This window comes from Dermacentor andersoni, chromosome 5, assembly GCF_023375885.2.
Source record: "Dermacentor andersoni chromosome 5, qqDerAnde1_hic_scaffold, whole genome shotgun sequence".
Lineage (NCBI taxonomy): Eukaryota > Metazoa > Arthropoda > Arachnida > Ixodida > Ixodidae > Dermacentor > Dermacentor andersoni.
Genome location: NC_092818.1, coordinates 187,640,885 through 187,667,820, shown reverse-complemented (window position 1 = coordinate 187,667,820; position 26,936 = coordinate 187,640,885).

Genomic DNA, 26,936 nt, shown 5'->3' with positions numbered 1-26,936 from the left:
CTATAGCATTAATGAGAGGGTGGCAGGTCTTGTTGTGAAACTTAATAAGAGGTACAAAATGAAGGTTGTACAGGTCTACGCTCCTACATCTAGTCATGATGACCGGGAAGTCGAAAGCTTTTATGAAGACGTAGAATCGGCGATGGGTAAAGTCAAAACAAAATACACTATACTGATGGGCGACTTCAATGCCAGGGTAGGCAAGAAGCAGGCTGGAGACAAGTCAGTGGGGGAATATGGCATAGGCTCTAGGAATAGCAGAGGAGAATTATTAGTAGAGTTTGCAGAACAGAATAATATGCGTATAATGAATACCTTTTTCCGCAAGCGGGTTAGCCGAAAGTGGACGTGGAGGAGCCCGAATGGTGAGACTAGAAATGAAATCGACTTCATACTCTGCGCGAACCCTGGCATCATTCAAGATGTAGACGTGCTCGGCAAGGTACGCTGCAGTGACCACAGGATGGTAAGAACTCGAATTAGCCTAGACTTGAGGAGGGAACGAAAGAAACTGGTACACAAGAAGCCAATCAATGAGTTAGCGGTAAGAGGGAAACTAGAGGAATTCCGGATCAAACTACAGAACAGGTATTCGGCTTTAACTCAGGAAGAGGACCTTAGTGTTGAAGCAATGAACGACAATCTCATGGGCATCATTAAGGAGTGCGCAATAGAAGTCGGTGGTAACGCCGTTAGACAGGAAACCAGTAAGCTATCGCAGGAGACGAAAGATCTGATCAAGAAACGCCAATGTATGAAAGCCTCTAACCCTACAACTAGAATAGAACTGGCAGAACTTTCTAAGTTAATCAACAAGCGTAAGACAGCGGACATCAGGAACTATAATATGGATAGAATTGAACAGGCTCTCAGGAACGGAGGAAGCCTAAAAACAGTGAAGAAGAAACTAGGAATAGGCAAGAATCAGATGTGTGCGTTAAGAGACAAAGCCGGCAATATCGTTACTAATATGGACGAGATAGTTCAAGTGGCTGAGGAGTTCTATAGAGATTTATACAGTACCAGTGGCACCCACGACGATAGTGGAAGAGAGAATAGCCTAGAGGAATTCGAAATCCCACAGGTAACGCCAGAAGAAGTAAAGAAAGCCTTAGGAGCTATGCAAAGGGGGAAGGCAGCTGGGGAGGATCAGGTAACAGCAGATTTGTTGAAGGATGGTGGTCAGATTGTTCTAGAGAAACTGGCCACCCTGTATACGCAATGCCTCATAACCTCGAGCGTACCGGAATCTTGGAAGAACGCTAACATAATCCTAATCCATAAGAAAGGGGACGCCAAAGACTTGAAAAATTATAGACCGATCAGCTTACTGTCCGTTGCCTACAAAGTATTTACTAAGGTAATCGCAAATAGAATCAGGAACACCTTAGACTTCTGTCAACCAAAGGACCAGGCAGGATTCCGTAAAGGCTACTCAACAATAGACCATATTCACACTATCAATCAAGTGATAGAGAAATGTGCAGAATATAACCAACCCTTATATATAGCTTTCATTGATTACGAGAAAGCGTTTGATTCAGTCGAAACCTCAGCAGTCATGGAGGCATTACGGAATCAGGGTGTAGATGAGCCATATGTAAAAATACTGGAAGATATCTATAGCGGCTGCACAGCCACCGTAGTCCTCCACAAAGAAAGCAACAAAATCCCTATAAAGAAAGGCGTCAGACAGGGAGATACGATATCTCCAATGCTATTCACAGCATGTTTACAGGAGGTATTCAGAGGCCTGGAGTGGGAAGAATTGGGGATAAAAGTTGATGGAGAATACCTTAGCAACTTGCGATTCGCTGATGATATTGCCTTGCTTAGTAACTCAGGAGACCAATTGCAATGCATGCTCACTGACCTGGAGAGGCAAAGCAGAAGGGTGGGTCTGAAAATTAATCTGCAGAAAACTAAAGTACTGTTTAACAGTCTCGGAAGAGAACAGCAGTTTACGATAGGTAGCGAAACACTGGAAGTGGTAAGGGAATACATCTACTTAGGGCAGGTAGTGACCACGGATCCGGATCATGAGACTGAAATAACCAGAAGAATAAGAATGGGTTGGGGTGCGTTTGGCAGGCATTCTCAAATCATGAACAGTAGGTTGCCACTATTCCTCAAAAGGAAAGTGTACAACAGCTGTGTGTTACCAGTACTCACATATGGGGCAGAAACCTGGAGGCTTACGAAAAGGGTTCTGCTGAAATTGAGAACGACGCAACGAGCTATGGAAAGAAGAATGATGGGTGTAACGTTAAGGGATAAGAAAAGAGCAGATTGGGTGAGGCAACAAACGCGGGTAAACGACATCTTAGTTGAAATCAAGAAAAAGAAATGGGCATGGGCCGGACATGTAATGAGGAGGGAAGATAACCGATGGTCACTAAGAGTTACGGACTGGATTCCAAGAGAAGGGAAGCGTAGCAGGGGGCGGCAGAAAGTTAGGTGGGCCGATGACATTAAGACGTTTGCAGGGACAACATGGCCACAATTAGTACATGACCGGGGTAGTTGGAGAAGTATGGGAGAGGCCTTTGCCCTGCAGTGGGCGTAACTAGGCTGATGATGATGATGATGATGATGATGAAGAAATACAATAGAGCTATGAGAGACGTTGCTGTGGAGAGCTTCAGATTAATTTTGACCACCTGGGGTTCTTTAGCGCGCACTTAAATCTAAGTACAAGAGCGCTTTTTTTTTGCCTGTCGCCCGTATTGAAATGCGGCCTTTGCAGCCGGGAATCGTACCTGCGACTTCGTGCTCAGCAGCAGAACGCCAGTGCCGCGGCGCTACCGTGGCGGATGATAAAGCAAGAAAGGCCAAGCTAATGTGGAAGAGTCCCCTTTGGGATGCATTGACTTATTTAGCTGTTTCGAGGTCACGCTTCGTTTGTAACTTACAAAGGAGCACAATAACTGACGCAACAATATTTATTATTTATTTATTTACGGTCCTCAAAATAGCCCTGTTGCGGGGTTTTACACGAGGAATGGTTAAGCGTGCATAGGAAGAATTCAACAACAAGGGAGAAACACTAAATACAAGAATGCAAAATAACTATGAATAAGAAGTGCATTTAGAAGTAGTAAATACAACACGTTGTTACGTTTTGCCTACGACGCGCGGTATAGCCAGCGCGGGTGCAACGGACGCCGGGGCTTCGTTCAAAGCGGCGGACATTTTGGCCCGTTCAGCGCCGCCGATACGCCTCCCCGCCACGCGCGTCCAGGCATGTTTCAGTGCCACGTGTCTTCAAGTGTGCGTGTGTGCATGGTGGTGCCCACGCTTGTCAAAGCGCGGCAGCCGGGGAGAGGAGCTCCCCAAGTGTGAAGCGAGGAGGTCTGACCGGCGCCGGCTCGGCGGATGCGTCACTACACTCGTCTCAACATGTCTCTCAGCCTGTCCGTGCCCCGCATCACGTGCGCCTCTGACGAGGCGTTCCTCCTTCCCCTCAACTGCGAGAGTATAGAAGCAGCTGCTCCCGGACGCCGAGAGAGGCTCCGATTTCTTCCGTCGAGTTACGTGCTCTCCTGTCTCTCCACTTCGGTCGACCTGACCGGCCGCTCTTTTGCGATGCTAGAATAAACAAGTTGTTCTGTTACCAGTCGACTCATGCTTTGCCGGGACCTTCGGATGCTTCCAGTTGTGCCCCAGGCCGCCAGGCCAACGCTACCCTTGGGGCTTGCGACCCATTTGCAACAACGGGCGTCAGCGCTGAGATTGCAACAACGTGTAGCATAATATAAATAAATTTGGGCATGTGCAATATTTAGAGCATTAAAAGAAATGTTAGTTCACTTGATGTAAACATATAGAGATTTCAATGCAGAGTGTTACAACCTGGAAAGGGCGAGCAAGGCATGCCATTATTTAATTTTTATTTGATAATGTCTGCCAAACCATCTTTAATTTTATCACGGTTTGTGTTGTTTACAGCATCTACGAGTAACTTGGTTCAATCTTTTACCGTTTGGACAAAAAGAAATAAAGTCAGATGCGCAAAAATGTGGGCGTGTGAGTGAGAATAGCGTTTGTGGTGACTGATGGGAAGCGATAGTCGATGAGCGGGAGTGATGAGGGCGGGATCAACCGACGAGTGATAAAACTTGCGAAAAGTGGAAAGCCTCGAAATTTTATAGCGGCGTTCAAGACTGAGGACGTTGGCCCGCGATTTTAGTGCTGTGACGCTAGTTAAGAGTACTCTGAATAAGTGAGCCTCGCAGCGTGATTTTGGACCGATTCCAACACGTTTGAAAGGTCAATCTGACCCAAACTGCGCTGCCGTACACGTGTTTAGGTGGTAGCAGTGTTTGGTAAGCAAGTATCTTCACAGAGGGCGGGGTGCAATGCAGGTTCCGACGCAAATAAGCCAGGATGGAGTTAGCATCATTTGTGATGGCACTTATGTGAAACGACCTTGTAAGGTCACAAGATAGGCAGAGTCCAAGACATCTATATGAGTATTAAGAAGATATTTTGGAACCGTAAATTGTGTAACAAGTGGAATACGAGGACCGATGGTGAAAGGGGAATGAGTGCCGTTTTCTTTGTGTTGAGAAACATCAACCACATGTCGCACTATTTTTCTACCTGATACAGCTAACTTTGGAGTTCGGTAGACCAAGGTTGTTGTTGATGCTGTGGTAAATAACGCAGTCTTTGGCGAATAAATGAATGTTAAAGGAGATATTACTGGGAAGGTAAGTTATACAAATTAGGAAAATAAGGGACCCAGAACCGTGCCCTGTGGCACGCCTGAGACGACCAGCCCATAGAAACTGATGGCGATTAGTAAGGAATTCAAGCACCCAGTTCAGGACAAGGGGGTTAGGGTTTAAATGAAGCAGTTTAAGTAGAAGGCGTTGGTGAGCAACTTTGTTGAAAGCTTTCTCAAAATCTAAGACGATTGCGTCAACGGGTACGTTCACGCCTAGGCTGGAGCTGATATCGTTAATGAAAAGGGCTAGTAGGGTAAAGCATGAGCTATCTTCTAGTAATCCGTGTTGGCAGGGGTGAAAAAGATTTATAGATAACAGGAATTTCATGGTGTGTCAATGAATTATGTGATCCATTATTTCTGAAGGGACACTTGTAATCGATATAGGGCGATAGATTTTTCGCAATGATTTGGGGCCATTTTTGTATAGGAATTACTTTGCCAACCTTCCAGTCATGAGGTACAATGCCGGTCACGGGGGATTGTTGGAAAACGTGCGATAAAAGAACACCGGTAATGTATTTTGCATTTTTTAGAATCTTTGCATTGATACAATTGATTCCAGCTGACGATGTTAGTTTGAGACACTTGATTATTTTTATTATGCCGTTAGCTCCAAATGTTATGCCAGGCATCTCATTGTGATCAGTGTAGGGATAATCTGGGTGATCGCCTACGGGTTCCTTAGTAAACACTGAAGAGAAAGTAGAGTTTAGTATTTCAGCAACGTCCTCGTTTCGCACGGGAAAGTTGAGCTCATCACAGAGTGATATAGGCGAACAACGTTTAGGGTTGATAACTTGCCAGGATTGATCATTATTGTTTCGTAGCATAGCCGGTAATGTGGATGATAGGAAGGACCACTTAGTTTTGGCGGCAAGAGAATCGGATTCCTTTTCAATTATGTGATATCTACTCCAAGCGGATAGCATGTTAGATTGTTTTGCCGAATGATATAGTCTTTTCTTGTTTTTTAGTCGCTTTGACGGGTTGTTAAACCACGGTGAATCGGGACGTTCAATTACGATGACGGTGGGGAAGTATAAATCAACAAATTCTTTTATTTTATTTTTGTTCAGAAACAAGTTCGACTCGACTGAACGCTGAGAAAAGTCATTGATAAAATATATAGAAAAGTCGTTTAGTTCCTTTTTAATGGCACCATAAACGTCTTTATTATAAAATGTTAACGTTTTAGTTTCCTTTTTAATGCGTGTTACGTCAGAAGAATAAGTACTGTGACGTACTGCGCGATCACTCAGACCATTTAAGTGTGCGAGTGGTGGAAAGTGATTCCGATGGGTTATAAGCACGAGGCCTAGCATGTTGGGTGAACGTGCGCTTTCTCTTGCAGTCTTCATGACAAGCTGATATATATTAAAATTGAAGTATCTGTTAATAAAATTGTTTTGATTTCATGATCTGATCCCGGCCGCGGCGGCCGGATTTCGATAGGGGCGAAATGGGAAAAAAACCTGTGTACATAGATTTAGTTGCACGTTAAAGAACACCAGGTGGTCGAAATTTCCGGAGTCCTCCACTATGGTGTGCCTCATAATTATAAAGTGGTTTTGGCACGTAAAACCCCATAATTTAAATAAATTGTTTTCAATGGAACGTTTCGACGCCATGAGGGCGAGATCGTTTCACGTTGCTCAGGGAAAATTGAAATCGCCGAGCAAGAGTAACGCTGTGCGGGGATGCGATACGAGCAGAGAATATAGTGCATTACGGGATCGGTAGACGAACGGAGAGACAACGTCTGGAGGACGGTAACACGTACCGATACTCAGGGGTGGGTGGAGAACTTGCGAACGTATGAAAATCATTTCTAGATCACTATGGTTAACAAGCGGACAGCAGCCTAAGCTGTGGTGAGTTACAATTAGGGCACCCCATACCACCTGTTAACCCGATCGTGCCGAAAGATGTCGAAGCCTGGTAAGCAAGAAGCAATTTCAGAATCGTTAACCGAATTATGCAAACATGTTTCAGTTAAAGCAGTTAGTTTGCTTTCTTTAGTGTCAGTTAGGTTACGCAAAGAATCAAGTTTTGTGGACAAGATGCGTATTGATTCAAGAACTTATATCTACGATGGTTCTGCAAGTGCAGTTGTCACGCTGAATAGATAGCTACGGTTGGGAGCATGCGCACAGTCACCAAGTACTAAAGCTGACCCCGACGTCACACTCGCTATCATTATCGTATGCCAACATACGAAGCATATTATCAAAGCGCGATCTCATCTCTTCCTTCTTGGAAGACAGTAAATCGGACATTATCGCTTTCACAGAGACATGGCTGCATTCTGCAATAACGAATGATGAAATCTTTTCATCTTCAAACATGTATGACATATATAGGTGTGACCGCTCTATTAAAAGAGGAGGCGGTGTCTTGATTTGCGTAAAGAAAACCATTACGTCATTTTTGGTCAACACTAATTCTGATCTCGAGATCGTTTGGGTGACCTGCACGATCTCATCTTCTAGGATACTAATAGGTAATTGTTACCGTGCACACGATTCTAACAATTCGTTCATCAATGCTCTGTGCGACACAATCAACAAAGCCATTGAACTCTTCCCGACTGATTTAATTTATCTTCTTGGGGATTTCAATTATCCGCTAATCGATTGGACGAATTTATCATTTCCTTGTCATATATCGTCTGCATTCATCAACTTGTCTTTCGACTTTAATCTCTTTTAAGCTGTCACGAAACCCACACGTGGTGCCAATGTTCTCGATCTCATTCTTAGTACAGCACTTGAAACAATAGGTCACATAGAATATTTGGATGGTTTCAGCGACCACCATTTGGTCCAAATGACAATAAACACAACGCCACCGGTTACGGGTAAAACGAGAAAACAAATTCGTGATTACAATAGAGGCAATTATAAAACAATAATCTCGGAATTTCAAACTTTCTTTGAAAACACAATCTGGACATCATTTTATGATAGATCCGTTGAAGAAAACGGGCTCATGCTTAAAGTACACTGTGCGCATTAGTAGACAAGTATGTTCCACTCGTTAATATAACTAATGATAAGTTGCACCCTTGGTTTACTAAGAAGCTTCAGCGCATGAGGAACAAGAAAAAACACTTGTATAATTTCGCTAAGCGAGATCGCACATCAGCAGCGTGGCAGAATTGCAAAACGTACCTTAAATCGTACTGCTCAGCTTTAGGTGAAGCTAAAGATAAATATTTTTCTAATGATCTTCCTGAGCTGCTTAAGAACAATCCTGCCAAGTTTTGGAAAATAATAAAGCCTAACAACGAATCAGATGAATTGTCATTACAAAACAGCAGCAATATTCCCATTCCAGACAGCGAATGTTCGGAGGTCTTTAATTCATTCTTCAGCTCTGTATTTATACAGGGGAACACTTCAAATATATCTTTAGTTTCAGAATTAAGCTACCAATACATGCAACCTATTGAAATCACTTTGGAGGGCCTCTCTTCTCTCATAAATAACCTTAAGATATCTTCTTCATGTGGCATAGATGGTATAAACTCAAAGATTTTTAAAAAATCGGTAGAAATATCAAGTAAAATTCTTTTTCACACATTCAGACAGTCCCTTGCGACTGGCAACCTTCCCGCAGATTGGAAGATGGCTAAAGTTATACCTGTATTTAAAAAATGGCAACAGGAACTCCTGTGAGAATTATCGTCCCATTTCATTGACATGCATTCCCTGCAAGTTGCTTGAACACATTATCGCTTCGCAGATTTACAGACGTCTTGAGACTAACAAATTCCTTTTTCATAATCAGCATGGGTTTAGGAAGGGCCTCTCGTGCGAGACACAGTTATTTGAATTTACAACAGACCTATACAATAACTTAAATTATAACTTACAAATTGGTTGCTTGTTCCTTGATTTTTCGAAGGCATTCGACCGTGTCGCACATTGTCACCTAATATCAAAACTCTCCGCACTTAACTTGGACTGTCTTACGTTGTCATGGCTCCGAAATTTCCTGTCTAATCGGCAGCAGTTTACTATTACAAATAACTACTCTTCCTCCGTAACAGACGTTTCTTCTGGTGTACCACAGGGTAGCGTCCTCGGTCCCTTGCTTTTTCTAATTTTTATAACGACCTACCTCAGTATTTGTCCTCCACCACCAGAATATTCGCCGACGACTGCATAATTTATCGCCCAATTCAAAACTCAGATGATCATCTCGTTTTTCAGCAAGACCTTCAACAAATCATTAGCTGGTGTAATAAATGGCTAATGGCTTTAAATACCACAAAATGCAAAGTAGTGTCGTTTACCCGGAAGTCGGTGACCTCACCGTATCCCTACCATGTCAACAATTACACTGTTACAACACCTACACATTATAAGTATCTAGAAGTTCTATTCACATCGAATCTTTCTTGGACAGAGCATATCACGTCCATTTCAGCTAATGCCTCCCAATCGTTGGGGTACTTGCGACGCAACTTAAGAGATGTTCCTTCAAATGTTCGCAAGCTAGCTTACCTAACTCTCGTTCGTCCCAAGCTCGAGTATGCATCTCCCATTTGGTCCCCTCACCAGAAATACCTCATTGAAATGCTAGAACGGATCCAGAACAGAGCAAGCCGCTTCATCGTAAACGATTACAGCTACCAGTCTAGTGTAACAGAAATGAAACTTAAGCTTTCATTACAATCCTTGAACACTCGCCGAGACATTGCCCTTTTATCACTGTTTCACAAATTCCTTCGCTCCACTCGAACACCCGCATGCTTGAAATGACCCTACTCCACGCCACATAGGCTTCATAATCATTTCTGCTATGCCCGCCTTTACGGGTCTACAAAAGCATTCCATTACTCTGGTCTTCCTCGTGCGATCAGAATATGGAATTCGCTCCCGGACAGCATTGCATGCCAGTCCAACTATACGATTCATTCCGTGATGCCTTGACTGAATGCATGACGAAAGAAATGTGAAGTTTTACGTTTGTCGCACAATGCTTTCTATACTTGCACTATCTTTTACAGCTTGTTGTCGCATCATTACCGTTATGTCGCTATGTTTACCGTTCCGTTGAAATGTCGCGTCCGTAACTTTTCTGTCATATTTTTCATTATTACTGTTTAACACTCTGATCTTGTTAATTACATGACTTCCCTGAAAACAATCTGTGTGATTTATTCCTTGTTATTATATTATGTTTTCTTCTTTTCCCTAGTGAATTGTGAACTAAATAATTCTTTTTTTTTTCATCTCGGTTGCACTTGCGGTTGTAGTTTGTAAACAGATACGGTTTATAGATGTCTTGTATTATATGTATCTTCTATGTACTGCCTTCCTTACTCAATGCCTCACTTTGAGGCCTGTAAGGTATTTTTAAATAAAATAAAATAAAATAAAATACTCCGAATAATAGTGTAAAGGAAAGACACAGAGTTCGGTTGCTTTCTTGCACGAGGGATGGCCTCTAGCTACGGGTGACTTACAACAACTTTCCTAAAAGCGTGGCTGTAGAAGAACGTCGAAGTTCCAATGCTTAGCTTGTTGTAGCGTAACTGGAAGCGTTTGGCCTGTGCTCGCGCGACTCTGGTTGTTGCTTATGGGCCATCCGAGTGGGCGGAGAATAGTCTTCGGAAATGCTGTGCGAAGAGCCTTTCAGTTTTCTGGCACTTGATGGTAGGGTCCCCTTGAGCTTGAAGTGTGCAAATTTGTCGATGATAGATCTGTTCTTATTTGGCTGGAAAGACCCAAGCCGATGTGCGCGTTCAATATCCGCTGGCTGCACGTGAATTGTAAGTTTCTTATTGCGCAGTTTGGTTACTAGATTTTCCGATTGTTCCCACGTCTCCCGAGTCGAGTCATTAAGGCCAAGGAACTCGAGCTTCAACCGGCGTGCCCTGTCTTCGTGGTCATCCATTCTTGTGATTAGGCGCGCGAGTTTCGACGTGCTCTATCACGAGAGGGCTTGGATATTAACTACTTGCTGTTTTATTGTTGTAATGGATGAACAATCGTCTTCAATTTATTGAGCCTTTTATTGATCTCTATGAAACTTTTATCGTGTTCCGAAAGCTTAGAACGAACGGATTTCATTTCGTTAAGAGCAATCAATCAATCAATCAATAAATCAATCAATCAATCAATCAATCAATCAATCAATCAATCAATCAATCAATCAATCAATCAATCAATCAATCAATCAATCAATCAATCAATCAATCAAAATAGGAGCTTATTTAAATAATTCAAGGGATGCGTACAAAAATAGCTGGAGCAATAATCTATGTGGCTAGTAGCTGGTCCAATACACAAAGATACATATACAGGCCAACCAATGTACGTATTTGCTCAATGAGTAAAAACATTATTTACATGAGCTATTTTGCCAGATCTAATTTCTTCCAGAAATGACGTCACATCATTGGAAGTTTTCATAGTGGCTGCGCGGGTGTGAGTCCCGGATTTTCTTCTACATCTCCTGATAGTGTTAGTAACTGCAGCAAAACATGAGCATATTTATATGCAATAGTGAAGCAACAATGTGGGCTTGGCAACAATAGCAATGCGTAGTAACGTGTTCGTGGCACATGTAGTGAACAGTTGTTGATCGCAAAGAGTTTCGGATAGGGCAGCCCCATATTTTGCTTGCCGCTAGGCCCAGTGAGGGCTGACAACGGTGTGCTCGGCTTGATATGGCGTTTCCACGATGTTCCACGCTATGGCGGGAGGCGTGTATGCTGTGGAAAGCAGACTTCTATTATCCCCTCCCCTTTCTTTATTGACATTATTCTGCAGCGTTAAGCACTCTTCTGTCTGCTAATTTATCGCACCGTGTTACGCCGATACATACTATTCCTGACAGAGATGCCGGGAGTGAAGGAAATGCATTGAGGTTAAGCAAAGCATAATTTCACTAGTTTTCTACCGTACTCGTGGGGATCGGATGGGAAAGAGACAGAGAGGTGGCATGAGGCGAAATCACTTACACACGCGCTATGCAAGGTGCAGCATATCCACAGTCGGGTACACAAGTCTGTAACCTTTATGTACTGTAGAAGAGCTCGTGTGGCTTTCTGGGCTCATGAGCTGTGAGGCCAAACTTCCAGGACCTTTGTTTCAGTAAAATGCCGATCTACCAGTCAGCTTAGTGCATACTGGAGAGCCTGATGTTGTTTGCCGGAACGAGAACAGTGTCAAAGGCGATGTCCGATAGCCTCGTAACAGCTAGACTTAGCACACATGGGTGAGTCATCGATTTCAATACTGTAGTTGGATGAGGTGAAAGCTACTCCGACTCACAGCCGACGTAGCAGCGTTGCGTCATGTCGTGAAACATGTGGTGACAACTGCAATTGCAACTGCGCCTCGAGGCTGTATAACCGACGGTTCGAGTCCTTCGGAGTATCGTAATGACTCAACCGGACATCAGACACGAAATGGCAAAGCTTTCTCGCACGCGATTGATAATGGTGATAATGGTAAGGAGTGTCGGCACTCCAGCGTGGGCAGATCGCGCATCGTCATCGGCGAGCTGGCTGCCAAAAATACCACAGTGTCCCGGCGGTCACTGACAGATTATCCCATGTCCTGTATCGGCCATACCATGACACATTTTGTTGATTTGGGACAACTGGTTGTTTCAAGTCGTAAACTTCGCACGCTTTGAAGGGCTGTCTCAAAGTCACCGAGTATTGCTCTTCTGTAAGTTGGTTCTTTTTAAATATATTCCCCAACGACGGGAAGAGCGGTAAGTTCGGAACGCGAAGATGTCAAGATGTGTGAAGTCTTGAACTTGATGACTACCAATCGAAATGGCATAACAAAGGCGCCTGTTCAATTTCCCGAGACCAAACCATCCACGTAAACATAAATTCGGTTAGCACTATTTAAGAGATTCGCGCAAAGTCGAAGCGCTTGACTGCATTTCTTGACGGCATTTCTTGACTGCATGTGAGTCAACAACGACGACTGGCTGCTTAGGCGGCGCCACTTGGGTGCATTCGTTAAGCTTATCCTAAAAAACAGTAGTTGTAGACGTTATAACTGGTAACCGTCTATGAGAATGCATAGGATAGCACTTCAGCGTTATGGTGCATTATGACACGCTGCGTAAGTTTGTATGTATATTCTGAATAGGTCTGCTTATTTTAGCACAATTTTGGTGCTCCGTAAATGGCTCGCCGCCATGGACAGCGAGTACAAGACGCCATATGTCAAATACGGTGAGTAGAATGCCGAGTTCGTATCCTCCGTAGCGCTTGCGAATAATTGAATGCTGAGATCTTCGATACTTGCTTTCAATATTGTCTGCTGTTTAATTAACTTCGCGAAAGAAGGAATATCTTAATTTGTGATCGTACTTTCTATGTGACCTTCTAAAGCCAAAACTAGAACAGTAAAGACATAACACCACTTTGTTTTTGCTGCGAGCAATGTAATTTTGTTGTGGTGTAGTGGTAGAACACCTGTATCTCAAATCGACGTGAATTCTTTTTTTGTTTGTTGTTGTTGTTGTTTAACGTAGCTGTAGCTTCCGGGCCGTGTGAATTCAGTATAGGAGAGCTGAGAAAGTGAAGTAAAGGGAGGGGGGGGGGTTGCACGAAGAAATGCTTCTCACTTAATCACGCATTTAAAAAATAATTTTGTGAAATTTTATGGGAAGCGTAGCGGAGATGAATTATTTCGTAGACTATTTGGGCAAAGAATCTGCTACGTACGAACAGGTTTCAGAGGAGAAATTCAGTTTCGGGAAGGTGGGCATAGTGTAGGCAAATGAGAGCTTGGCACTTAAAATGCATTGAAATGGTGACTAATTAGCACCTCGTACAAAGAATGGTGTAGGTGTAAAAAGGACTATATTCAGGGAAGACGTATAAGAAAGAAAAGAACAAATCTTTTGGCGTTGGCGAGTTCACGCATGTTGCTCAGAGCGTCCACACAGCGGTAGAGGCACACGACGCAAAACGCAAAAAAAAAAAAAAATGACACACAGCCCCTGTCCGGTCGTATTTTGTTCTGCAGTGTACTAAAGTATTCAAACAGCATGGAGGGCTTGCGACAATGAGCTGAATGTTGAACACTAGTTTTCCAGCTTCAGTCAGTATTGGCGGCCGTGCCGTAGACGCTATAATGCTGCCCATCCGCATTACATGTCAGGCGAAGCAAATCAGGAACACGGACACGCCAACGCCGACACGCAGAAAGCGCCCTGCACAGATAGTCCTGAGCATTGGAACGAAGCAGATACCGATATAGATGTGCGGCCTAATAAGACAGTGGAACAACACAGAGAAGCCATAGCCACATTTTTTTTCTTGTGCAGGCAACCCGTCATACACACCTGAGGTTGAACACGTCATGTCGGATTGCCGTGCTCATGTAGCGGCGTCGAGAAAGTGCCGCACACGCCGCGATGAGTCCGTGGTTCTGTTGCTAGGTGGCCATTGCGTTCTGCTGCTGATTAAGATGCCGCGAGTGCCGAAAGCGGTGACCGCGTTATAACGCGGTAGCAGTGCAAAAACCCTCGTGCACTGAGACTTGGGTGCGCAATGATGAACTCGGGAAGGGGATAAATATTTACCCGGAATCTTCTAGGCTTCTATAGGGATTTCAAGTAGTTGTGTTCGCAACGCTGCTTTCCTTTGTCAAAGAATGAATTAGGAATTGTTCGCAGTGCCCTTTTCATGTATCATATCGAAGTCAATAAACAACACAAAGCAACCCAGTAAACATCTACTCAGTCAATAAATTCATATTAATCGCAAGCATGAATGTTGTGTGATGAAAGGGCCACTCTGGTCGCATGTGCTGTGCTAGAATATATATATATGTATATATATATATATTGTTACGTGTAGAAAGACACAGATGAAAGAGGCTATTTACACTGGAGCCAGACAGCCAGGCCAACACTCGCCCGCGCCAAGGCACAGAGCAACTTCATCGTCGTTCTCGCGGCGGCTCGTCTCTTGAGTATCTGGCGATAATATCGTAATAATCTATATATATATATATATATATATATATATATATATATATATATAGAGAGAGAGAGAGAGAGAGAGCGGAATAAATATTTCTGTAAGTGTCAAAATGTGCGATTAGATTTTAGCTTAGCCCACCTTTTCTGTCTCGTCCTGCTGAAATGAGACATAACGCACGCAGTGTGGCATCAGCAACTCGAGCCCAATAATTGTTCGCCAATATTGTCCATCATCGGAAAGTCTCATATTCCTAGGCGGCAGCTATGTCTAAATTCAGTTTTTCGTTCAGCGGCGTGAAAGCGAGCGATTTTTGTTAAAAGGGTGGTAAACGAACGTGCATTGGCGTGCATTCGAACGTCGCCGGAAAGTTCGGCTCAGCGCCGTTCTTCAACTGCAGTTTTCTGCCATTGATGTGTACAGAGAACACCACTAAACGTAACTGGAATTTTTCATTTTGTCATGCATCGTATATAGCATATGAAGTATTTTTTTCTGCTAGCCATTGCTGAGGTGGATAGGGCGGGGGGGGGGGGGGGGGGTCTTTTTGGTATTGGCGTCAGTATTTGCCCTTTCCATTCCCAAAATAATCATACAGTTCTCTTAGAGAAACAGTTAAGGGTGGGAAAAAGGAAAGCTGCATCTTTTTAAATACCTTGGGGTTAATGAACGTTGGGCATTCTTTTTGATTCTGTATATTACGTGGTAAATAGAACATTCTGTGAAGTATTTTACTTATGCTTGCGTAGCTATTGTTAACTTATGATGTTGCTCTTGTTGCGTGGAATTATCATTTGATAACTCTATTGCGTTCTCCTGCCACATGACACTGTTTCATTAATTACTTATGCAAGAAGACACGGCGCTGCAGGCAATGTTTATTACCCCACGTAATTAGACAAGTAGGGAAGCAATTACCTGACGACGTTGTCACAGCTCAATTTTCATAATGTGAGTGTCCGTTGAAGAGCAAATACAAGGACATTCTACGCCGCCCACAGGTGCACTAAGTTATGAAAGCGGAAGATGTGAAGCAGACCGTGGCAACGCACTTAAACAGTGAGCGCTCTGCGTGCCTAAAAACAACGGAGGGCATAGCCAGCCGCATGTAATCGACAATAAAAAAATAAAGAAGGAGCTCAGAAGAAAACCGAAAATCCGAGCATCAACAAACGCGAGCTTCAGGCCTCGCTAGAATAATAATAACAGTAAAAAAAAAAAAGAAACATTGCACGTAATTGCGGAGATTGTTTTTGTCAAAGCACGCAGTACCATGCAACGCGATGTTGTGTGTTCAGTTGTCGTCCCTTGCTCTTTTGAAAACTCGTTATACAAGCATAAATCCAGCAGTTAGGACGGTGGTACAAAGGGAGGTTGCGACGCCATCTTCGCGAGAAGCCAAAATAATAGCAGTTCCCAAGAGAATGAACTGCTAGCAACGAGACTGGCAGTATCACCAGAAAAAGACAGCAAAGCATGCTCGACCAAGCATGAGCACAGCTGGACGCAGTAATCTAATTTGCAAGAGTGCTAATGTGTGTACTGTCATCTGTTATAAGCGCCTACAATGCATACCACGCACGAGGTGCTGGGCGGATATAGAAAAAAAGTGAACTAATTAGAGGCGATTGGAGGTTGATACAATAGAGAAGACGGGAAGAATGCAGATAATTACTGCAATGTGTTCGGGGGCGTTCAGAATTAAGAAACAAACGATTGGTCAAGGTAAACGAGTTCAGGAAACGAACCAGATATTGTATTTTTCTTTTTGTGCATGTACCAACAGTTCTAACGGTATATTGCGCCAGTGATCATATGTATATCCAATATATTGCAAACAAATTCAAGATTCAATGTTTTTGTTTTTGTTTCTGTCTTCTGCTTCAAACACGGTCCAATCATCCCGCTCCTTCTAGACTTTGTATGTGCTACTAAATCCTGCTTGTCCCGATAGTGAAATTTAATCTTGAAAGAACGTGCCCGACTTCGAAGAAAAAACAACAACAACAACAAGAAACTCAGCGGCGGTTTAGCAGCAATTGCGAGAGAAGTGCGTGAGCGTACCTCTTTGAGCTCCCGGATTAATGATTTAAACGTCGTTAACGACATTGTAAAGTGTTTTTCAGGAGCTCACTCGACACACATGCTACCTCTGCGAGAAGTGCAGCTGGCCGTGTTCCTGAACACGCCAGCTGGCCCTCCATATATATATATATATATGGAACAAGGCCCTCCATATATATATATATATATGTTCTCCTTTGACATTTGTTTTCTACCGCCTGTACAACACATTCATATGGGTCAGATATATGCGCCTTCTGCAAACGTGGTTGTCTAGCGCGGTGGGTAAGACACCCGGCTTCTGAGCGCGGAGTCGTATATGTTCGAAGCTCACCACCGCCAACGTTTTTCCTTTCAAATTATTTCTGCTGTGTACAGTAATGTGTATATAGCGATAAGCCTTACGTGGCGGACGGACGGGTTTCCTCGTTGGGTAGGCATAGAAATGCTTACGCATTTGAGAACTTTTTATTATCATGACCGTTCTATCAAAATCACTGAGCTGGAGAGCCAGCTAAGAACCTTTTTATTCATGTTTAGTTTATCTTACCCTGCGTTAATAAAAACTGTAACTCTTACCCTGTAAATAAAAACTTATTTTTTGTTTTTGAAAGGAATGGTTCAAGAAACAAGTAACAAACAAAATGGCGCTTACATCTGCAGGCGAATTCATGAATTAAGCATTCAGCACCAAGATGATCCGCCTAATTCTCTGTTAAAATTCGAATCTTCTAGTAGAAATGGCGATCTCATACCTAGGGTTGATAAGATCAGGGTTCTGGGGATGATTATTGAGTCGAACGGTGCCAACACGCTGACGATCCAGAAGATGATTGCCAAGACAGACAATGCGGTACGCCTAGTGAAGAGGGTGGCCAACAGGCAGACGGGGTTCAAGGAGGATAGTCTCATTAGACTTATGCACGCATTTGTATTGTGTCACTTTACTTGTGTGGCGGCAATGCACAAATGGAAACCATCGGAGAAGGAGAAGCTTGACACGCAGATTAGGAAGATCACGAAGAAAGTGTTGGGAGTGCCAATGTGCACCAGCACCGACCGACTTCTCCAGCTGGGAATTCATAATACCTTGGATGAGATAGCTGAGGCTCAGGAGAGGACGCAGATGGTGCGTCTCTCTACGACTAGCACGGGTCGGCAGATTCTGAGAGAGTTAGGTGTTCCTCAGGAGAAGATTTCGCAGCTTCATGTCGGTATTCCCGTGAAGGTCCGTAATGGGTATCACGTCAAGCCTGTTCCCAGGAATATGCATCCGGAGCGAAATGTTGGTAGAAGAAAGGCCAGGGGAGCTTGCCTACTGAGACTCATTCGTGCTGAGAATCAGAAGGTTGGCTTCGTCGATGCTTCTTTTAACGAGGAGAGAAAGGTGTTTACCATAGTTGTCGTGGACAATGAGGGCAGTCTCGTTAACGCTGCTACCGTTCGGACTGATAGGCCAGAGGTCGCGGAGCAAGCGGCTATTGCGCTCGCCTTGGTTGACAGGCGCAGGCCTTTTGTATATAGCGATTCAAAGTCGGCCGTTAGGGCCTTTGAGAAGGGCTCGGTGGCTAAGGTTGCTTTTAAAATTATGCAGACATGTGAGATCTCTCAACATTACTTATGTTGGTTCCCTGCTCACCTTGGGATGATTGAGGGAGCCCCTCCGAATCTCAATGAGTCCGCTCATGAGGCAGCGCGAGATCTTACCCTCCGCTCTGCCCCGCGCAACGGCGTGGCGGTACTCCCCGAGAATAGAGACTCCCCTTCCACATACAATGAAATCACGAAGTATTACCTTCTTAATCGCAGGGTTTACAGTTTGCCGCATCCTAAACTAAACAGGGCTCAGGCACTTACATTACGCTTACTACAGACTGGTACTTATCCTTGCCCACGGAGACTGAACATGTTTTATCCAGAGACGTATACAGAGCCTTGTTGCCAAGATTGTGGTGCTTTAGCCTCGCTCGAACACATGCTCTGGTCTTGCGAAAGAATTGAAGACTCGGCGATCAAGGATGCGTCCAGGTGGGAGGCTGCACTTCGCAGCCCGGACCTGGATGAACAATTCTGGGCTGTCCAGCAGGCTCACGATGTGGCCGTGAGGCTTGGCCTTCCGGTCCCAACGTGGGAGCGGCCCGCTTAGTGATTAATTATCACTACTTGCAGGACCACATAAAGTTTTCCTTCCTTCCTTCCTTCTAGTTGGTTTACAGGAAAAAAGCGACGCACAGCAGTGCGATCAGCTTGCGCCGTACCAAAGTCTGCTGGCCTTCTAGCAGTTTATTCGAAAACGGATTCTTCTATGTTCTTCTATGTTGTATCTTTATTGTCTTTAGGGCGGGCGGTGCCTGCACACACTTGGCACTGCTCACTAACCCAGAACAACTGCTTGCGAAGTATTCGTGCGAGTGCTAATCAATGCAATGTAGGCGCTAATCCCAGAGGAAAAATAATTTAAGCCGAAAGCTCCTCGCTTTAGTCACACGTCGATAGCGGGTGCAAAAAGCCTAGAATTACAACAAAGGTGAACAGGTCTCCCTGACGGAACGTTGGCTCCAGATTGACGCTCCCTTGATCGCCCGCAGTTGATTATTACAGATGGTGGAGTCCTTTAAGAGAGGTCATAATACAGGCGTAGGCGGCATTTCCGTCTAACGGTGGCATTTCCAGCTAGCAGATGTTCTGATTTTCAAGGCCCTCCATATGCAAAAGCTATTTTCAGTTCATGAAAAAAAAGTTAGCGTAGACGATGTACAAGAAAGCATAAGACATAGCTAGTAAAACAGTCTATTAAAGAGATGCGAACGAAAGTTATGACAGAGCTGCAAACTACCCGCCGTGGTTGCTCAGTGGCTATGGTGTTAGGCTGCGGAGCACGAGGTCGCGGGATCGAATTCCGGCCATGGCGGCCGCATTTCGATGGAGGCGAAATGCGAAAACACCCGTGTACTTAGATTTAGGCGCATGTTAAAGATCCCCTGGTGGTCGAAATTTCCGGAGTCCTCCACTACGGCGTGCCTCATAATCAGAAAGTGGTTTTGGCACGTAAAACCCCATAATCTCTTTTTTTAGAGCTGCGAACGAAAGGAAAGGCGTGGAGGTTTACCAGGCAGAAATCCATTTTACTGTCCTGCACTGGAGAGTGAGAGCGAGAGAGTGAGTGAGAGAGAAGTACGTATTAATTAATTAATTTATTTATTTGTTATTTATTTATTTAAAATGTTCTTACGGGCCTCGTATGAGGCATTGGGTAAAGGGGCGGTGGCGTTACAGAAGGATTAAAAGGGTATATAGGGCATATAACAAAACGTAATAGACATACATTGTTAATAGACAGTCGAAAAATGTATGCACATCTAATACGAGCAATAAAGCATTGTACAAAAATAACAGGGTCGGTAATGTACATATTAGAAAAATGACAAACGATACAGTTCTTTCAATAACAAATGAAAAAAAAAGACAACAAAAAAGAAATAAAGGAATAAAAAAATGTTGCCACTCCAGTACAAATACTAAACAATACTAAAAAAGAATAGAAGAATAATAAGCGAAATAATGAGCTCATAAACAAGAGAGCACATAACTGGAGAAAGAAGAAAAAGCATCATGCACCTTATTGAAGCTAGGCGGTGGAATATGAACTGATGAGCTGGCGGAATTTATCGGGATTAGGTTTGGAGACCATAAAATCAGGAAGAGAGCTCCACAATCGAATGGCCCGAGGAAGCGCCGACCAATCGAATGCATGAGTGTTCCCGTAGATGCGCGTGAAGCTGAGGTGATTACATAATCTGCGAAATGTGAAAGGCGCGACTTGAAGCCGCAAAGATTTCCTATCCGCATGAACGTACTTGTAAAATAATATGAGCGCAAAATCACGTCGAGTACTTAGTGGTTGAAGTGAAATATCAAGTTTTATTTGTGATACGCTTGAATATAAATAAAGAGAAACCGAACACATGCACGCAATCACTGCTATTAATAGCACCGAATAACAGTTCATACTTCTCAATGCTGAACCCATTTATGCAGGTTTTTTTTCTGTAAGAATTGCAACAACGCATTCGTAGCCCTCCGCTGCGATGACCGTTAAGGTCGGTATTCCAAAATGATTTGTATGGTAATCAAGGCATAGTCAGCAATGAGTGTGCCTTCTGATCGCGAAAATTATATAGGGAAAACGATTGCAGCAATGGGAAATACTGTGGTATTCAATATGGCGCTTGCCACTTGCCGTTTGGTGAGCTATATATACGGAAAGCAAGAACCTTGAAGCTGTTCTGTTTTTTATTATTGAAATGAATATTAGGAGAGGTTGGCGCCGTTATGGTGGCACTGGCTACTCCTTGTCACTTGGCAAAGCTGTGCTTGATTAAGAAGCTAACTATATGATTATATACGCAGTGAGCTGTAAAAGTAACGAATGCGCATGACGACGTGCCTTGAGGTCTGCGAGTGCATTAGTGAGGGATCCTAATTTATGGTTCCACGAGCCTTTAAGATTAAGACAGATGTGTCTAGGTAATGGTGAAAGATGACGCTAAGTTGCGCAACTACAACCTCCCTTTCTTTCTTTTCTCCCGAACTTTTCGAAATTGTTGCTTTTTGCATGTGCCTTGCCCTTCCGTGGTATCAGATGAAGGGAAGGCTAAATGTAACCAGCGGTCATTAGCTAAGTAATCCAGAGGTCTAATAGAGTGTATCATACATCAAAAGCGTGTATCCCCGCTTTACATTACTATATTTTTTCTCGAAGATGTATATTCACAGAACATGTCGTGTGCTCTTTTCATTTGTCCATAGCTTGATCGTGTTGTATTCAATATGGTATCGCGTATAAAATAGGGCATATCCTTAGTTGTTCCTCATTAGTCATGAGTAAAGCTGAAAAAACCGCACCATCACCCAACAAAAAGTGTGTCCGAGTTCCGCGTGTTTACAACACAGAAGTCTACACTCCTTCAGCTATTTGCACAGAAATGGCAACTAACAGTCAAAGAAAAAGTTCCCCAAAGAATCAACTACAGTTCGACCAAACTCCAGCCTGAAAGCATGGCGCAAATAACGCAGCGTGCTTTAACTCACGTGGCGCAAAGTAGATGGTGAAGTCAGAGCGAAGAAAAACGATGTTTTTAATAGGGCATTCACTGGAAGGCAACAAGTGGGGCACCTCTGGCATACCCTAGCTTAACCGATTCCCTGAATTAGGCTAGACAACACTAACTCACGTGTGGCCGGCATGAAGCTGCTGGTTAGGCTTGCTGAGACAGCACTTTTGATCACAAGCTAAACCTTCATTGCATCCCTGGGCCATCTTCCTGTCTGTCAACATTGTGGCGTTAGCGTTCATCTATGTACTAATGTATTATCGACCATGATTCCAGAAAGTCTCTGTGCACTTAGTACGAGGACGAGAGTGCGGTCCGGCAAACCCTGGCTGTTGGCACAGCGAGAAAACAAGGTAGTTCGGCGTGGAGCACTCGTTTGCTTCAAAGGCACATTTACAGGGTAAATCATGCCTAACGAAATGGAGCTTGCGTCCGAGCGGTGCGTGTTCGGTCATCGGCGGTGCTCTCCTCTTCGCGTAGCCTGCAGGCTGCCTCTGAGGGGCTTCTGTCACGCTGTCTTCATGTCTGCATGACGGCGTACTGTTTGAAAGACGACTTTGGAGAGTAAACAGTGGAATCCTTCTGGAGTAGGCTAATGCTAAAACAGAAAAAAAAAACGTTTTTGCAGACGAACACTGGATTTCGTTTAGATTGTCTGACAGTATAAGTTGTTGAAAACAGCGTGGGAGACTGAAGTTAAGCAGCTAACGCGAAATGAATAACCGTTGAATGAACAATGTATCATTTGCAGTCGCAACTAGTCCAGACAGATATTGTAATACGAAAAAGGTTGAAAATTTTCTCTGTGCGTGGGCAGTGCATCCTTGTATAAGATGAGCTACCTTTGCGGTGTACCGTGGCGATGTAGGATGAGCAGAGAGAAATATAAAGGCAAGAAATGGAGAAAGTTAGCGAATACCCGCTGACTACTCAACACAGCGCAGAAAGCAAGGAATGAGCGAAGCGTAAAAGGCGTAAGGCACTCCCGCTATCGAAAGTTAGCCAGAACAATAGCAAAAGTTATTGCTAGGGCCTTAGCACATCACAAAGAAAAGCAGCATATCGACTGCAGGAAACTAGAAAACCACTTAGTGTTAGTCAACGACAATTGATTGTAATATCGCAGGCAAATGAAACGCGAGTGGCAAATTAAAATGCATAACTAATACCACCAACAGCTCGAAAGTACGATCTAGCACAGCTACCGATCCTATCGCCAAGGGTAATACAGGCCCAAGTGCTAAGCGCAAGAACATAAATCATGCAAAAATTACAAGAACTGGCAAAAGCAACCCGTTTTAATTAGCCATACCTTTTTGGCGTTTGTATGGGCCTGGATAGTGTATTTGCTGTGTGGAAATCGAATAGTTTCTTAATATCTTGCCCACGCTTGTTGGCCTCTCACATTTATCTGCATATTCAGACCGCATATTCAAAGAGCAGAAGAGCGGAAGAGCAGAAGTTGAGGAGTCATTTGCGCCAGCTTTCGATGTCACTTAAATTACTAAGCTTCCATATAGTGGCGTCGGTTTACGCATTGGATTAGGAACATTAAGCACGTTGTTCGTGCATGGAAGTACAATCTGACATATATCTGAAATTTCTTGCATTGTAGGAATAACCGCAGAGCAAGAGCTCACTTCTACTATTTTAAAATGCACATGATTTATCGTCGCAATGTCGTTTGCTTAGGTTGTTGCTTATGATTTTGTTGCTTAAGATGCGCAGTTTTGTTTTTCTTTGTGACATAGCTATGATGAAACTCAGGCTGTGAAGGTGGCCTGACAACGACGAGACAATGGCGATTGCGGCGTGCGAGCGTCAGCATAACGACGATGGCGTAATGGAAAGGACGGACCTCTAGACGACCGTCTCAGCCGTCTCTACCTGTTCAGGAGATAGCCAACTGGGTGGCAAAAGATCTAGCAGCTGGGTCAAAACGATGTCTTCCCGTACGCTTTAAATGCCGCGTGAAGGCAACGTTATTAGATGCGACAAAGATAACAATATGTCGACGCAATAGTTAAAGAAAGGCGGAACATAGTTGGCACAAATTAATAATAAAAAATACTTGGAACGGCTGGCCTCTCTGCGCATGTCAACAAACAGCTTTCATGTTACTTTCGCCATGCATGCCCAGATCTGATACTATAATAGCTTAAGTTAAGCGCTGTGTAGCAGTGTTCAATAATAATACTTCCTTAATATATATTTACCCATATTTGTACAGTTGTGTTTGTGAGGTTAGGAAAGTGATTATGCCGGTGACATTTAAGGCGACGCCTAAATGAAACTGCGATTCTTTCTTTGGAAGGCGACTCGAAGATGAAGAAACAGATTAATAAAAAAGTAGAAGTGGCCGCGAGGCGAGGAAAAGCTGGGGATCATATCGTACGATCGTATAAACGATCGATATTGAAGCACCTCCTGTGAATTTCCTTCGTATCGTAGAGGAAACAGATCTGAAAAAGAAAAGCATCACCACTAACTCGCTGCCTGAAATGATTTCCTTCATGTTGCCGTCTGTCCATTATTTGCCGTTAACGTCGTCTTGAAACATATTCTGCCATTATTCAAGGTGTCTCATTTAGTCTATACTTTCATTCCCCCCCCCCCCCCCCCCTGCCTCCCTTCCTTTAGGCTGTCTTCTAGGGAAACGCGCTCGATGCTTTGCAAGAGCAAGAGAGCATACACCTTGAATATGCATAGAGTTTGATGGAAAAAGTGAACCTCTACAAGTCGCTACCCTAGCATGCGTTGGTCGAAAGCCAGATTTTAATATTTTTATTTCTTAAATAATATTTGAGGAGAGGTTGGTGCCTAGGTATGGCGCCGGCTACTCCTCTTCTCGTACATGATAGTTATCGTCGGCAGTTTGTCAACAACCACCAAACTGGACAAATAAACACGTGACCGAACATTCACGTACTAAATCGCAGTCATCAGCATGATCAACCTATTTTATGTACATTGCAGGGAGGAAGGCCTCCCTGCGATCTCCAATTACTCCTGTCCTGCGCCAACCGATTTTTACTAGCTACCGCGAATTTTCTTATTTCATTGCTCCACCTTGCTTCTGCCGTCCTCCACTGCGTTTCCCTTCTCTTTATACCCTTTCTGTATCTCTAATAGTCCAACGGTTATCTAACCAGCGCATTACATGACCTGCCCAGCTCCATTTTTTTTGTCTTAATGTCAATCAGAATATCGCCTGTACCCTTTTGCTCTCTGATCCAAACCGCACTCTTTCTGTCTCTTAATGTTATGCCTAGCAATAATTGTTCCATCGCTCCTTGCGCGGTCCTTAACTTGTTCTCAAGCTTCTTTGTCAGCCTCCAAGTCTCTGCCCCATATGTCAGCACTGGTAAAATACAATTATTGTACACCTTCCTTTTCAATGATAATGGTAAGCTTCCAGTCAGGAGCTGACAATGCCTGCCGTATGTGATCTAACCCATCTTTATTCTTCTATGAATTTCCTTCTCATGATCAGGGTTCCATGGGATTAATTGACCTAGGTAAACGTACTCCTTCACAGACTCTAGAGGCTGACTGGCGATATTGAACTCTTGAGCACTTGCTCGCTTATTCATTATCTTTGTCTTCTGCATATTAATCTTCAACCCCACTCTCACGCTCCCTTTGTTACGGTCCTCAATGATTTGTTGTAAATCGTCTGCATTGTTGCTGAATAGAACGATGTCACCGGCAAACCGAAGGTTGCTGAGAAATTCGCCGTCGATCCTTACTCCTAAGCCTTCCCAGTTTAATAGCTTTAATACTTCTTCCAAGCACGCAGTGAATAGCATTGGAGAGATTGTGTCTCCCTGGCTGACCCCTTTCTTTATAGGTATCTTCCTGCTTTTCTTGTGTAGAATTAAGGTAGCTGTGAAACCTCTGTAGATATTTTCCAAGGTATTTACGTAAGCGGTCTGTACTCCTTGATTACGTATTTCCTCTAGGACTGCTGGTATCTCTATTGAATCAAATGCCTTTTAGTAATCTATGAAAGCGATATAGAGAGGCTTATTGTAGTCTGCGGATTTCTCGATAACCTGATTGATGACATGGATGTAATCTATTGTAGAGTATCCCTTCCTGAAACCAGCCTGTTCCCTTGGTTCAATAAAGTCCAGTGTTGCTCCTATTCTGTTGGAGACTATTTTCGTAAATATTTCATATAATACTGGGAGTAAGCTAATGGACCTATAACTTTTCAATTCTTTAACATTCCCCTTTTTGTAGATTAGTATAATATTTGCATTCTTCCAGTTTTCTGGGACCCTTGCAATCGATAGACACTACGTATGAAGAGCCGCCAGTTTTCCAAGCATTATGTCTCCTCCATCATTGAATAAATCGACTGTTATTCCATCTTCTCCTGCCGCTCTTCCTCGTTTCATGTATTGCCAAGGCCCTCCTGGCCTCATCGCTAGTTATAGGAGGAGTTTCTGCATCCTGTTCATTACTTTTTCTAATTTAAGGATCCTGACTCCTCTGGATACTGTACAGATCAGTATATAATTCTTCCGCTGCTTTTATTATATCTTCGAGATCGCTGATAATATTACCCTGCTTATCTTGCAGTGCGTACATCTTGGTTTATCCTATGCACTTTTTGTTCCCACTCATTTCTGTCTGCGTCCATATTTTACGGCTTCTTCAGTCTTTCTCACGTTATAGTTGTGAATATGACTTATTTTCGCCTTGTTGATCAGTTTTGACAGTTCCGCGAATTCTATTTTATCTCTTGAGTTGCACACTTTCACTCTTTGTCGTTTCTTTATTAGGCCCTTAGGTATTTGGGAAAGCTTGCCTGCTGGTTGCCTTGGTGCCTTGCCTCCCACTTCAATTGCTGCCTCTGATGCCAGCCTAGTTACGGCTTCATTCATTTCTTCTATGTCATCTTCATCTCTCTGTTCTAAGGACGCATATTGTTTGCAAGTACCAGCCTGAATTTGTCTGCTTTCACCGTTACTCCCTCTAGGCTGAGCTGTTCACCAATTTTACTCTTTCTTTCTTCAAATTGAGGTGAATCATAGCCCTCACTAACCTATGA